Source organism: Ursus maritimus, unplaced genomic scaffold, assembly GCF_017311325.1.
Source record: "Ursus maritimus isolate PB19 unplaced genomic scaffold, ASM1731132v1 scaffold_3, whole genome shotgun sequence".
NCBI classification, from domain to species: Eukaryota; Metazoa; Chordata; class Mammalia; order Carnivora; family Ursidae; genus Ursus; species Ursus maritimus.
In genome coordinates, this window is record NW_024425563.1 from 20396593 (window position 1) to 20412864 (window position 16272).

Below are 16272 nucleotides of genomic sequence, written 5' to 3' on the forward strand. Positions count from 1 at the left end.
ATGGAAACAAATGAAAATGAAACTACAACTGTTCAAAACTTTTGGGATGCAGTAAACACAGTTCTAAAAGAGAAGTATATAGCAATACAAGCCTTTCTCAAGAAACAAGAAAGGTCTCAAATACACAACCTAATCTTACACCTAAAGGAGCTAGAGAAAGAACAGCAAATAAAGCATAAACCCAGGAGGAGAAGAGAATTAATAAAGATCAGAGCAAAAATCAATGAAATAGAAACCAAAAGAACAGTAGATCAACGAAACTAGGAACTGGTTCTTTGAAAGAATTAATAAGATTGATAAACTCCTAGCCAGACTTATCAAAAAGAAAAGAGAAGGGACCTAAATAAATAAAATCATGAATGAAGGAGGAGAGATCACAACCAACACTGAAGAAATACAAACAATTATAAGAACATATTATGAGCAACTATATGCCAACAAATTAGACATTCTGGAAGAAATGGATGCATTCCTGGGATGTATAAACTACCAAAACTGAAACAGGAAGAAATAGAAAACCTGAAAAGACCCATAACCAGCAAGGATATTGAAGCAATAATCAAAAATTTCCCAACAAACAAGAGTCCAGGGCTGATGGCTTCCCAGGAGAATTCTACCAAACATTTAAAGAAGAATTAATACCTATTCTTCTGAAGCTGTTTCAAAAAAATAGAAACAAAAGGAAAACTTCCAAGGTCTTTTATGAAGCCAGCATTACCTTGATCCCAAAACCAGACAAAGACCCCACCAAAAAGAATTACAGACAAATATCCCTGATGAAAATGGATGCAAAAATTCTCACCAAGATATTATCCAATAGGATCCAACAGTACATTGAAAGGACTATTCTCCATGACCAAGTGGGATTTATTCCTGGGCTGCAAGGGTGGTTCAACATCTGTAAACCAATCAATGTGATACACTACATTAATAAAAGCACAAGAACCATATGATTTTTCTCAATAGATACAGAAAAAGCTTTTGATGAAGTACAGTATCATTTTCTGATTAAAACTCTTCACAGCATAGGGATAGAGGGAACATACCTCAATATTATAAACGCCATATATGAAAAGCACACAGCAAATATCATTCTCAATGGGGAAAAACTGAAAGCTTTCCCCCTAAGGTCAGGAACATGGCAGGGATGTCCACTATCACAACTGTTGTTCAACATATTACTAGAAGTCCTAGCCTCAGCAATCAGACAAAAAGAAATATAAAGCATCTGAATCAGCAAAGAAGTCAAACTCTCTTCGCAGATGACATAATACTCTATGTGGAAAACCCAAAAGACCACCCCAAAATTGCTAGAACTCATACAGGAATTCAGCAGTAGCAGGATATAAAATCGATGCACAGAAATCAGTTGCATTTCTATAAACTAACAATGAGAGAGCAGACAGAGAAATTAAGGAGTTGATCCCATTTACAATTGCACCAAAAGCCATAAGATACCTAGGAATAAACCTAACCAAAGAGGCAAAGGATCCGTACTCAGAAAACTATAGAACACTCATGAAAGAAATTGAGGAAGACACAAAGAAATGGAAAAACATCCCATGCTCATGGATTGGAAGAACAAATATTGTTAAAATGTCTATGCTACCTAGAGCAATCTATACATTCAATGCAATCCTAAAATACCATCAATTTTTTTTCACAGAGTTGGAACAAATAATCCTAAAATTTGGATGGAATCAGAAAAGACCCCAAATAGACAAAGGAATGTGGAAAAAGAAAACCAAAGCTGATGGCATCACAATTCCGGACATCAAACTCTATTATAAAGCTGTAATTATCAAGACAGCATGGTACTGGCACAAAAACAGACACATAGATCAGTGGAACACAATAGAGAACCCAGAAATGGACCCTCAACTTTATGGTCAACTAATCTTTGACAAAGTGGGAAAGAATATCCAATGGAAAAAGACAGTCTTGTCAACACATGGTGTTGGGAAAATTGGACAGCCGCATGCAGAAGAATGAAACTGGACCATTTTCTTACACCATACACAAAAATAGACTCAAAATGGATGAAAGACCTAAATGTGAGATAGGAATCCATCAAAATCCTAGAGGAGAACATAGGCAACAATCTCTCTGACCTCAGCCACAGCAACTTTTTGCTAGACATGTCTCCAAAGACAAGGGAAACAAGGCAAAAATGAACTATTGAGACTTCATCAAGATAAAAAACTTTTGCACAGCAAAGATAACAGCTGACAAAACCAAAAGACAACTGACAAAATGGGAGCAGATATTTGCAAATGTCTTATCAGATAAAGGGCTAGTATCCAGTATCTATAAAGAACTTATCAAACTCAACACACAAAGAACAAATGATCCAATCAAGAAATGGGCAGAAGCCATGAACCAGACATTTCTCCAAAGAAGGTGTACAAATGGCCAAAAGACACATGAAAAAATGCTCAATATCACTTGGCATCAGGGAAATACAAATCAAAACCACAATGAAATACCACCTCACACTAGTCAGAATAGCTAAAATCAACAAGTCAGGAATGACAGATGTTGATGAGGATGCGGAGAAAAAGGAACTCTCTTACACTGCTGGTGGGAATGCAAGCTGGTGCAGCCACTGTGGAAAACAGTATGGAGGTGCCTTAAAAAGTTGAAAACAAAACTACCCTACGACCCAGCAATTGCACTACTGGGTATTTACCCCAAAGATAAAAATGTAGTGATCTGAAGGGGCACCTGCACCCCTATGATCATAGCAGCAATGTCCACAATAGCCCAACTATGGAAAGAGCCCAGATGTCCATCAACAGATGAATGGACAAAGAAGATGTGGTATATATATATACACAATGGAATACGACTCAGCCATTAAAAAAAAAAAAAGAAATCTTGCCATTTGCAATGATGTAAATGGAACTAGAGGGTATTATGCTAAGTGAAATAAGTCAATCAGGGAAAGACAATTATCATATGATCTCATTCATACGTGGAATTTAAGAAACAAAACACAGGATCATAGGGGAAGAGAGGAAAAATAAAACAAGATGAAATCAGAGAGGGAGACAAACTGTAAGGGACTCTTAATCATAGGAAACAAACTGAGGGTTGGTGGAGGGGAGGAGGTTGGGGAAATGGGGTAACTGGGTGATGAACATTAAGGAGGGCACGTGATGTGATGAGCACTGGATATTATATAAGACTGATGAATCACTGACCTCTACCTCTGAAACCAATAATACATTATGTTAATTAACTGAATTTCAATAAAATAAATAAATAAACTGCCATGTGTCTAATGCTTATGTGTACCTTTTTAAATGCAATTTTATGCAAAGACTGAGCTATGAGGGTTCACCAGATTTATTCGTGTTGCATATCAAGATTCATTTTGAACCTAAGGTACAAAATTCAACTGCACCTGAAATTACAAACTTTATCCTAGACTCAAAGTGAAAGCAAAGAGCACAACTTTTCCCTGACAACTCAGCCACTGGAGTCACCCTGAAAGGGGAGGTAGGCAGGTCGACTATTGCCAGAGGGGCAGAGTAGTTACCTAAGCGGATCTGAACTGATAGGGCACTGACTTTCTCTCCCTGCTCAAAAAGGATTCCAGTTTCTTAGGAGTCATTTTACTGGGGTTGGGATAAAGATGAATGTCTCAGCTTTGTAAGGGATTTCTTTTCTTTTCCTTCTTCTTCTCCTCCTCCCCCTCCCCCTCCTCCTCCTCCTCCTTCTTCTTTTGTATCTTGATTCAGTGATCACACATGATGCCACATGAAATGTCCTTTTTCAAACCTTCTATTCTTCCGCAAACTGCAATGCTGGATTGCTCATCATCTCCCTGATTTCTCTGACTTTGAGGTTGCGGTAAATGAGCCATATGGGGCCTTAGGATTCATTTTGGTTGTGGATACCTTTATCCCTTAATGAGATGAAGAAGCAGTTTTGTCTTTAGTGTCTACTGTTGGTACCTAATGCTTTAAAATAAAATTGTGGCATCTGACCCTTTTGAATCCAGTGAAGCTGAGATAATTGTGAATTTTAAAACAATTCTAGCTATAATATACAAAATGAAGAAGAAAAGAAAAGAACTTCTCTTTTATCTCAAGTTGCCTCATCTTAATTTGTCCCAATATTTTTTATGAAAAAGTCACACATAATGCAAAGATGATACATTTTTATAGTGACCATAATATACGCCAGTAACTAAACGTACCCATTAGCATTTTACCAGACTTGCATTATCATGTGTCTGTCCATATAGCCAAGCTTCTATCCAATCCATCGACTCATCTTATTTCCTCTAAAGATTTTATTCTTAAGTAATCTCAGCACCCAACGTGAGGCTAAAACTCAGAACCCCCAGATCAAGAGTAGCATGCTCCACTGACTGAGCCAGCCAGGCACCCCCCCATCTTATTTTTTTTTAATTTTACCATTTATCTTTATTTTTTATTGAAATATAATTGACATATAATAATGCGTAAGTTTAAGGTGTACAACACATTGATGCATTTATATATTGCAACCTGATTACCACTGTGGCATTAGCTAGCCATCTCTATCACTTCACAGAATTATCATTTCTTTTTTATGGTGAGAACAATTAAGATCTCTTAGCAACTTTGAAGTTTGTAACAGAGTATTGTTGACTAAAATCACTATGCCGTACATTAAATCTCCAGGGCTTGTTTATCTACTAGTTCCCAGTTTGTACCCTTCAACAACATACCCCAACTCCTCCACTCCCAGGCTCTGGTAGCCACCATCCTACTCTCTGTTTTTATGAGTTTGGCTTTTTTAGATTCCACGTATAAGTGATATCCTATAAGTACTTGTCTTTCTTTGTCTGACTTATCTTAGCATAATGTCCATAAGGTCCATCCCGTTGTCACAAATGGCAGTATTTCCTTTCTTTTTGTGGCTGAATAATATTCCATTGCATGTACACACCACAACTTCTTTGCCTACCCAGTGATGGGCACTTTGCTTGTTTCCAGATCTTGGCTATTGTGAATAATGTTGCAATGAGCATGGGAATACAGATACCTCTTTGATATCCTGGTTTCATTTCCTTTGGATAAGTACCCAGTGGTGGAATTGCTGGTTCATATACTAATCCCATTTTTTTTTAACTTTTTGAGGAAACTCCATGCTGTTTTCCATAGTGGCTGAACTAACATACATTCCCACCAGCAGTGCACAAAGAACCCAAGAACGCTCAAGGGAGAAAGGATAGTGTCCTCAACAAGTGGTGCTGGGGAAAACTGGATAACCACGTGCAGAAGAGTGAAAGTGGACATCTATCTTAGACCACTCACAAAAATTAACTCGAAATGGATGAAAGACTTAAACATAAGACCTGATGCTATCAAATTTACTTTGCATGTGGAGCCATAGAATAATCTCTGCCATAGAATAATCTCTAAGTTATCTTATTTTTGTTGCATTGCACTCTTCAGTACAATTCTCTGTAAATACTTCAGCATGGGTGTCATTAGCTAGATTTCAAGATTTGTTACAGATTTATTTTGAGATAAAATTTACATACAGTGAAATGCACAAATCTTAAGTGTACATTTGCTAAGTGCATATATCTGTTGTAACTTAAATCCTCATCAATACATGGTAGAATTTTGCTTTCACCCCAGAAAATTCTCTACTGCTTCTTGCTTATCAATTCAATCACTCCTGCTCCCCAGAGCAACAACCATTATGAATTTTTTCTGAATTTTTTTCTACAGAAGAGGATCTGTATTAGAGTTTAGTCTGCTCTAGAACTTTCAAAATAAACTAACCTCTAGCCTCCCTTCAGTATAGGGAAGACTTGGGCATTTTTTCCTTGTGGGTTTTAGAAAATACGGAGTCTGTTTGCTCCCCATAAAGACCAGGGTTCTGTGGGTCATTAGTCCTCATGTTGGAAGGATGCTATCTATCGGCTAAGGTGGTTTTAACCAAACTGTCCAGAACAGACAAGGCTGGTGAACACATAGCATATCTGTAGGTTAAATGAGTTTTGTGGTGGGTTCCTGCAGCCCTTCACTCATTTGTAGGAAATGTTTCATGAGGCTTCATTAACATCTGGATCCATCCAGAGCTTCAAGGGACCGCTTGATCTGCAGTCTGCTCAAGGCTGGAAGTTAGAGTGTACAAAACACTTGGCATCATAGAAACCCAGCCTGGGTCCTCATTTGCTTCATTCCTTTCACCCGGAGGATTGCAGGCATCCTATCTTGGGTTGTTGGTCCTGGAGTCCGAACTGCGAGGGCCATGCAGAATTTGTGCATGACTAGGGAGAAATGTCTTGTTTTCCTCGTGCTCTCTCCAGGAGGGAGCAGCCAAAGGAAGAAGCTGTCTGCATTGCCTGTGGTGTAAGACCACCCGCCAGCACAAAATAGGAAGCGGAGGGAAGTAAACAAACCAAATTCTGAAACGCGCTCATCAGTGCAATCTGTCCTCTGAACGCTTTTGCATCGAGAGATGGTTGGGACGCAACCAAGCGGAAGAAACTCATCAGCTGGCCTCGATGACAGCATTAAGGAGGGGAGGAGAGGCATCCAGACAGCGGTGTCAGGCCCTCCCACACTCAGCAGGGCAGGATGCTCTGCCGTCAGTTCAGAGGGCTATCTGCTTTAGCTAGTCACATGGCTTCCCTGCACACAGAGGTTTTCCATCCGTCTCTACTGCCTTGAGTGCCGGCACTGCGCTGCTGTGTGGCTGGTGCTGAACCCAGGGGTGGTGCAAATGGGAAATACAATGATGGGGGGGGGGGACGTTGGTGATGTAAAATGAGGATTCTTTTGAAGCTCCTATGCCCAGATCTCAGCGGTGGGTGAGATTGGGTACCAACAGCAGAATTCTGCAGAGCTAACTGAGGGGAGAGTAAATGTTAGTCCACATGGTCAACGGAACGGGGGGAAGAAGAGTGGTCTCTTCTGCTTCGCGTGATTAATTGAAATTAGCTTAATGTTCATACACATTAAGACCCAGATCCTGCCTCGATAGGGCCGCAGGTGCAGAGATGGCTAAAAAGAAGAGCCCGCAGGTTCAGTTTCTGGTTTGGACCTCATAAGAATGCTAATGGAGGTCATTAGAGACCAACTGATTATCAAGGATGAATTGAGGAGTGTCATGGGATGGTATACACTAAAGCTTGAGGATCATGTGTTCTGGAAGCATGAACGAGACTGGGGTGGTGAGGCTTGCCGGGGCCCGCACACCCAGCCAGCAAGGGGAACAAATGTGCAGCAGTCTGCCACTGAGGAAGAACCAACAACTTTACGGGAGGCCAAGAGCCAGTCCGTGGGAAAGGGTGAAAGATTTTTTTTTCTCTGTCTTCCTGACTATAAATTCCCAATGTTGAGGCTTAGTTCTCCTTGCATGCTTCATTCAAAAAATATACAATGACCCTGTACCAGAAAGGACCCCATACCTGGTACCAGAAGGGACCCTCTCCGTGGAGCACATAATCTAACTCAGGGAGAACGGTTTACTTCTTATCTACTTCCCTGTCGGCTGTATTTCTCCTCCCCTTTTAACACAAGAACAGGAAAGAGAAGGGGCCTGAATATTGAAAAACAGGCAAAGGAAGGAGAGAACAGAATGAGCAGTACTCCGCCACCTACTGTTTGGATGTATGAGAAAAGCACCCATGCTTACTATCCTCAGGAACTTAATATCAAGTATTAGGCTAGGAGACAAACTAGATGACTCAAAGGTTTCAGATGATGCATTTGAGTTGGGGACAAGGGACGGTTCCAAGTTCCAATGGCAAATGCCACAGCTAAGAACTGACTCCAGCATTCCACAATATATATTGAGATTAAAAACCCTCCAGTAGAAACTGTCTTGAGGATTCTCCACAATTCCTCCACCTCTTTACACCTTTGTCCACGTCCCAGGCTGGCTCCAGCTGCCCCCTATCACACTCCTTCCTTTCCCTAGTCTTGTCTTCTCCTTCCTCCCTGGCCACCTCTTCACCAGGCCAAGGGGGAGCCTGGAGAGCTCCCCATTCTTGTGCCTCTAGGTCGTTCTTTTTATATGAGGTACCTCCTGACTTCCTGCCTTCTCAGCCCTGGACCAGCTGTCCAGTTATCCTAGTGGAGTACCACCCCAGAACCACCAATGCTTGGGTCACCGGGGGGCACAGCCACATGCCTCAAGGCCAGAGTCATGGGAGCAGGGCTGGGCCCCCACTGTGCCCACAAAGGGTCTACTGCATCAGCTCAGCGAGTGCTGGTCCCAGATGACACAGCCAGCCTTGCTTTCCAGGATCCTCACGGCCTGACCATAAAATGACCTATTGTGCTCATACTGGTCACCCTCCCCCCCATCTATCTGTCTCCCTGTCGCTATTTCACGCTCCCTGAACATTCAGAGAGTCAGGGGTGACTCTAAGTGAGGTCCCCCTGCCCTTCCAGCAGCTGCAGTTCAAAGCACCTTTCTTTCCTTGACAATTTAAAGAGCAAAAACTGTCATATCCCAAGTTTCTGTGCTCTGTGAAGCACTGCCAGTTTAATCTCCAGGGAGACTGCCATCTCTGGGGAGCCACTCACAAGAGGGCTGAGTCTCCAGGGCTAAAAACAAGGGCCCCCATCTGGGGATGCCAAGGGGCCAGCTCCAAAGAAGGGGTGCTGGGAAAGCTGATGTTTCCTCTTGAACCTTTCCAGAAGCCTGGGCTAATGTAAAACTTCCTCTTCTTCCAGACAGTTGAACCCCTAACCAACCATCTCCTTTCTAACCACACACACACACACACACACACACACACAAACACACACATTCGTGCACACACACACAAACACACACACACCAGTCTCCACTATCTTAGCAGGCACGATTATCCTCGGTCATGCTTTCCCACCTGACACAGTTCATAATAAAACAACTGCCCAATAAAAAACTACAAATAACGTAATTTCTCAGTGTGTGACTGCGTCACCCTGAATCTGAGCTCATCAGTGTCATCTGGCTGACGGAGGACGCACCCAAAGGCCCTGATGGTGCTTTTCACTGGGGCTCTCGGTGCCCGTGCAAGTCACCTCGCAATTATTCTAATGAAGCCAATAGGAATCCAGTTCTAAAAAGAACCACCCCCAAATCACACTAATTGGATTTTAAAGGTGTGATCGGATTTTGTGGCGGGTGCTTTACTCCCTGGAAGAACAGGTTTCAATTCCCTGAGTACACAATGGCTCCAGGCTGTAGTGTGAGGGAAGTGAGCAAGGGTGCGCTGGGACGAGGGAGGGAGGCTGTCCTGGGCCCGGGAGATGCCCCAGGAAGTTGCTGAGGGCTTTCCTCCTGCAAGTGAAGAAAGGCACTGCTGGGAGCGAACAGTTTGGGGAAGCACGGCAGCAGATCCAGAGGAACCCTGAGAAATAAGCTCTTCCAACCAACCCACATACGGAGGAGGACCCCCAAGCACAAGGGGCGAGAACGTGATGCAGGTTACGAGCCCACTAGTCCCAGGGCCAGGACCAGGACTGGGCTCCGACTCCCCACTTGGTCCTGTGTCTCCCCACACCACATAGATAAGGCACAATGTCGCTTTGCCACGATAAAATATGTGTGAAAGAAGCCTCCCTCAACGGGTCAAGTGGAAAAGGCAGATGAGTCCTATCTCCAACCCCAGGACAAGGGATAGGCGTCTCTGTTCTCCTTTGGACAGACGGTCTTGATGGTCACTTCTGCACATCCTCTAGGTCCCCCAGAAAATCCACCTTTAGAGCCAGCATAACCAGTGGGAGTGACCCACAAGAAAGCGGGGAAACAGAGTCCCTGACTACCTGGAATTAAGTCATCCGTGCATTGGCCTTGCCCTTTCCCACACATACACCACTATGGCCACCGCCGCTGCCCTTTCCCACACATACACCACTATGGCCACCGCCGCTGCCTGCCAGACTGCGCGCTCCCCAAGGGCCGGGACCATGCAAGCTCTGCTAACTCCAGCGCCCAAGCTGGAGAATTCCACATGCAGGTGCTTGATATAAATTAAATCTAACTGGATCGGATTCACTGGTAAACAGTGGCTGGCTTTGCGGAGACTTGGACGCATCAGTGACAGCAGCGGCACCTGCGAGTGGAGGGCAGGCCTCTTGCCAGGCTCCAAGGCCAGAGAAACAGCCGAGAGAGCTGACAGGACAGCGAGCGCATGGCCTCACTCCAGGAACAACGGCAGTTCGAAGGGAACACCATTTATAACGCCCACAGGACCTTGCAGGACACCTCTCTGCCCAGGTGTCCTTTAGAAGTGGCCGAATTTCCAAAACAGGGCGACAGCCTTAGAGAGAGACATGGCCCAAGCCAAAGAAATGCGAGGCCTATGACACAGGTCTTGAGGAAGTCCCAAAATCGAGAAATCCTGGGGAGTGATGCAGTGAAGCCTGGCCACTTCACATAAGGAGGCTGTTGGCTGGAGAAGGGAGGTGGACATGGAGTGAACCACCCACCCGTGGACGGGAGCCCCGTCTCCTGCCTCCTCCAGCCCCAGCAGCAGCTCCCCCGCCCCAGCTCTGCTCTGCTTGCAGCAGAAGGGCACCCCTGAACTCCAGAGCCCGGGGCTCAGGGATGGAGCTGTGGAGACACTCCCGGGTCAGAGCTGAGTGGCCCCTCACAGCCCCATAGAATTTGAGTAGTTAACAGAATCCAAGCCAGCCTTCAGAAGACACGAAAGAGGACTAGAAAGGCCCAGATCCTTCTTTCCTTCCCCAACCTCCTCCTGGATTCCCCGAACTCACGGCCACACTCCCTACTCCTCTACACAAAGAAAGAACAGAGAGGAAGGAAAACACACCAGCACCAGGACAGCCTGAGCAAGAAGGCGGAACAGGGTGAAGCCAGAGCTCCTTCAGAAGAGGCTGTTCCGCCAGCAAGAGCTGCCAGACACGGCGCCAAGGACTGAGGGTAGAATGGAGAACAAGAAAGGGTCCTTACACTGGAACCTTCGCCGTCAGGGCACTGCACTCCTGCTCCCTCCTCCCTGTCCCAGCTCAAGAGGGAAGCCCACGGTCTTCCCCAGGTACAGCCCACAGGGGCAGGGGGCAGGTCAGGGAACATGCAGCCAAGGGGAAGGAGTCCTCAGCACATTTCTTCAGCTGCAGCTACCGACCCCTTTCTGGCCAGAGTGGCTCTGTCCACACCTGCTGGACTCCGGGATCACAGCAGGCAGCAAGAGCACCCACCCAGGGCCAAAGGGCATGACTGGCTGCACTCTCTCCAGAGCTTCCCAGGCAAGGGAACAGATGGCACTACAAATTCAGGGGAGGGCAGAGACACCACCCCCCAAGAGGCCCACAAACAGTGGAGGAGATAGACGGCTTCCCGAAGCTGGTCGTCAGGATGCCTTAGCTCTCAGTGATCATGGCATCCACGGTATCTGTAGTATCCACGGCGGCCATGTGCGGCTGCGGCCTACTCGCCCTTCCATTTCCCCTCTTGCTCTCACTCTGCTTGCAGCAAAGTGCAGTAGACAGAACACGGGACTCGAAACTCTGTGGATGTGAGTTCTAATTCCAGCTCTGCCCCCTACCAGCTGGGTGACCTTGAGCAAGGAACCTAAACTCCTTACACCTCAATATCTCCATCTGTACAAGAAGATAACACCTCCTCTCTGAGGCTCCTTGTGGGGACGAAGGGAAACCCCAAAACAGATGTGCAGGTGAGCCTTGGCCCCCAAAAGGGGCTCAGCGAGGGCTTTCTTACCTTTCTGCTTCCTTTGATGACCGCTTGAGGGCCGGCCCTCCTCTGGAGAGCCCCTGTCCCAGCCTATGACATAATGAGGAAGGAGGAAGGCAGCAAACAATAACATTCACAGAAAGTTTATAATAAGCCAAACACTGTGCTCAGTGATTTATAAGGATCTCCCATAACTCTCTGGACACAGCTTGTAAGTGGGGGGGCTATGGCTCTGCTGTCAGACATCAGTAAGAGGAGGAAGGTGGTGACGAGTCAGTGCCAAGGAGAGAGCAGAGCACTCTCCGCATTTGGGCTGCTCCCTGCATCCAGTCTTGTGTGTGGACCCTGTGTGGGGGGAGCAGGTGGGGGACCGGGAGGCTTGCTCTGGTCACCTCTGCGCCTCCAGGAGCTGGGCTGTGATTAAGCATGTTTGATGATGGGTATTTGTGATGAAAATTACCTAATGAGCTACAAGATTGGTATCTAGCACTCAAACAGTATTATCATAAATATTACAAATGAGATTAGGCCACCTTTGCTAGATCAAACAAATAATAAGAGCAATCTAAAGGAGAATAAACCAAAAGAGCAGCCCACTCGGTTCTTCACAGTGTTCTTGTTGATTTGTGTATTTGCTTTGGGCCATGTGGGCCAGAGACAAAAAACTGATCCAGTCATCTGTCTGTCCTGTTGCTTGAAGGAAATTCTGCCCAGGAACGAAGGGAATCTACATGGGTAATGTGTGTGCAAGCATGTAAACGAGAGAAGGCGTTTCCCATGCTGCACTGCAGAGCGATGTCAGGCCTTCGTTCCTGGGCAAAACTGTTTCCTCTACTTTTAATTTGTAGTGGAAATGGGTTTCATTTTTGACATTTTCATCCATAGTTTGAGAGACAATGTTTTCTGTTGGGATTGGCTGGAGTGAATGAGAGGATTTTCTCTCTCATCATTAAAATGTTGAAGCCCTCTTTCAAATAATTGATCACAGAAGCAATCAGTCTTCTCTCTTTCCATTCCTGGGAGATCATCCTCTCTCTTCTTAGTCTTTCAATTCAACCACTATTTGAAATAATCAATATTTTATTTTCAAACAAAAGCCCTTGGACAGTTCCATTTCACCAGAATGGAATTGGATGGTATTGGAACAATTATTTCTGAGCCCACAAACTTTTGTTAAGATGACTCTTTGGAGACTAAGCTCTGTGCTCACTGCTCTGTTCCCTCTTTGTAAATGGCGGGCAGGCTCTCCCTCCCAGGCTCCCCTGTGATCAGGCACGGACAATGTTGGTGAGTCCCAGCCAATTGGATGCGAATGGAGGTGACGTAAGCCACTTCTAGGCGTGATCTTCCACCATGGCGACCCGAGAGGTCATGTGTTCCTGGTATTTTATCTGCAAGATGAAGACGTAAGTGGAAATCTTTGTCGTGTTAGACGCTAATAACTGACTGACACAATCACGCTGTACTGTTTCAGATTCAGCTAACGCTTGCAGAACTTCTTCCATGTTGTGGATCATAATGTGTGTGAGGGTGAAAAGTCCTTTGTGTCTATCCTCATCGCCAAATCATCTGATCTCTCTAAATCTGATCACCTTTTGATCAGGAAAGCAGTCACGTTTTTGTTTGTGTTGATAGAGAACTTGTCTGGCAGATCACTTGGCAATAAAGCAAGCTCTTACCTCCTACAATAACAAGATAGCAACTGCCAGGTTAGTCTAATACAACAACCTGACAGATACATACTATTAGCCCCAGTTTACAGATGAGGATCTTGAGGCTCAAAAAAGTTAAATAACTTGGCCAAGTGACCTCATATGTGCAAAGAGGAGCCAGGATATAAACTCAGACCTTCCTTATTTCACACTCTTTTTTCCTTAAGCTATATTATCTCTTGACTCTATCATGTGAAAATAAGGTAGAAGGATTCACAACATGATATGATGAAGGGTCCCCTTTGTGTATCTTCAAGTCAGACAAACCTGAGGCTGAAGATTAAAGAAATGAGCCTTGGGGGCGCCTGGGTGGCTCAGTCGTTAAGCGTCTGCCTTCAGCTCAGGGCGTGATCCCGGGATGCTGGGATCGAGCCCCACATCAGGCTCCTCTGCTGGGAGCCTGCTTCTTCCTCTCCCACTCCCCCTGCTTGTGTTCCCTGTCTCGCTGGCTGTCTCTCTCTCTGTCAAATAAATAAATAAAATCTTTAAAAAATAAATAAAATAAAATAAATAAAAAATAAAGAAATGAGCCTTGAAGGAACTCATGCACATATAAACAGGTCAGATTTTTCTTTTTTTTTAATTAATAGGTTTTATTTTTTAGAGCAGTTCTATGTTTACAGGGAAAGTGAAAGGAAAGTACAGAGAGTTTCCGTACAACCTATCTTTCCCTCCCTATTATTAACATCTTCTATAATTATGGTACATTTATTATAATTGATGAACTAATATTGATAGGTTATTACCAACTAAAGTTCACAGTTCACCACAGGGTTCACTCTTTGTCTTGCACATTCTACAGGTTTTGACAAATGTATAATGACATGCACCCACCATGACAGTATCGTACAGAAGAGTTTCACTGGAGCCCGAATCAGGGAAAGATTTCATGGAAAAAGTGGAATATTGGTAGGACCTTTAAAAATGGAGAGGATTTTTGGAAGGATCAAGAACCATGAACAAAGCCAAAGAGGAAAAAATGCACAAGGCATTATTCAAGAGAAAGTGGGTATGTCAGCTTGTCTTAAGCAGGGAGCACACACTTGGGAAGATAAAACAAGAATAAATGTTTATTTGACACTATGATGTGCCAGGCAATTGCTAAACATTTTACATGAATTAAGTGATCCAGAGAATAATTTATGATATAGATGCATTTTTCCCATCTTTAATGAAAGGGGTGCAAGTTAAAGCTTGGAAGGATTTTTACAAACTTCTCTAAAGCGACACAATAGGTATTTGGAGGATCTGGAATACAAACAGGCTGAGTGAGTCCAGAGCCCTTTGACTCATGCACTGTAATGCCTCCAAAATAAAACCAAAACAATATAGCATATAAAATGGAAAAGGTAAATTAGAGACCATTTGAGGCTGACTTGGAAGTCAGGCTATAAAGTTGTTTTCTTTCAGCAGTATAATTTTCAAGAAAAGTATATACTAGTATTTCCTTCTGATAGTTGAAACCAGGAAAAAGAATAAGTCTGAATCTAAGAACCTTGCCTGCTTCATAACAGCTTATATAAGCTTTAAAAAAAACTCTATTTAGGAGAATGACATGATAAAATCATATTTGGGGATGTTATTTATCCTGAAGATGATATGTCAAGTAGACTGGGGAGAAAGAGAGACAGCTGAAGGAGAATCAGTTAAAAGTTTACTGACATCATTCAGGTGCTGGGCCAGAAAGGTCTGGACATGAAATGGCAGTTGTATGAATTGAAATAAAAGGATGGTTATGGCAAAAAATGTCAAGAGAGAATTGACCAGTCTGGGGGATGAGAGAAATGTCTGGAGGAGTTAAGGGTGCCTGGGAGAGTGATGGAAATATTTTCAAAAACACTAAAGGTCAAAGAAGGGGACAGTATCTGAGAGGGGACCCAAGCTCGGATTGCAGCTGCGCAGGGGACATCATGGGAGAACTGTCCAGAAGAGAGATGGAAATCAAGTCTGGAGTGGAGGGAAAGGGTCAGGCGTAGAGTCATAGAGTTGAGAGTCATCTCATAATAGGAATGCGTGAAGGGTGGAGAGAGAGGGAGAAGAAGAAACGATTGGAAAATGCATGGAAAAAGAAGGACAACTCAGCAGAGGCAGGAGAGGGACACTCGGGGAGGAGAACCGCTGAGGCAGCGAAGCCAGAGCCCAGGATGAAGTGGGCTTCGACAAGATCGAGACAAGATTGTCAGATGCTACCCCACAGAGAGACAGAGGCCACACAGACCACGAAAGGGCCTTTGGAGTCCTTTAACATGAACTGGAAAACATCAAAGAGAGAAAGAATGGAGACGTGGATGGCTCAGGAGTGGGGAGCGGTGTCTGGGGATGCTTGAAGCACAGGAAGAACGTGACTTTTCCCAGGCATCAAAGACCCAAGAGGATAGATTTGCTCAAAGCTGTTGTGCAGATGCCAAGGGAACGAGCGACAGCACCAGAGCTCAAGGGACTGTGAAGAGAGCTGTTTCTGAGCAGCTGAGTCAAGAAGAGATACCTCGGGCACAATAGACAGAAAGTACTGCCGGGGCAACAGGGCTACCTGGGGAGAGAAGGGGTGAGGACGCAGTGGGAGGGAGACTGAGTTGTCACTGTATTGTAGATTTGGAATTTCATACCATGTACAAATATTGCTCCTCTGAACAGGGCAAGCAGGTGAGACCATCACCCTTCCACGCAATGCTGCATCAAGCTGGAGTCAGTGGCTCTGAAGTTATAGATGGAAAAGCAGACTTGTCTGAGCAGAAAAGTACAGTGGGCTTAGATCCTGAGAACTGACTCCCCTTTGCGTTCCCTCACCAGCTGTGGCAAGAAAAATCAATCAGAGGCAAAGATGAGGCTCCTCCTCCATCACTCTCCTCTTTGTCTTTCAGTCCTTCGCCTCCCCTGTGTTATTCTTCTCAGGTAT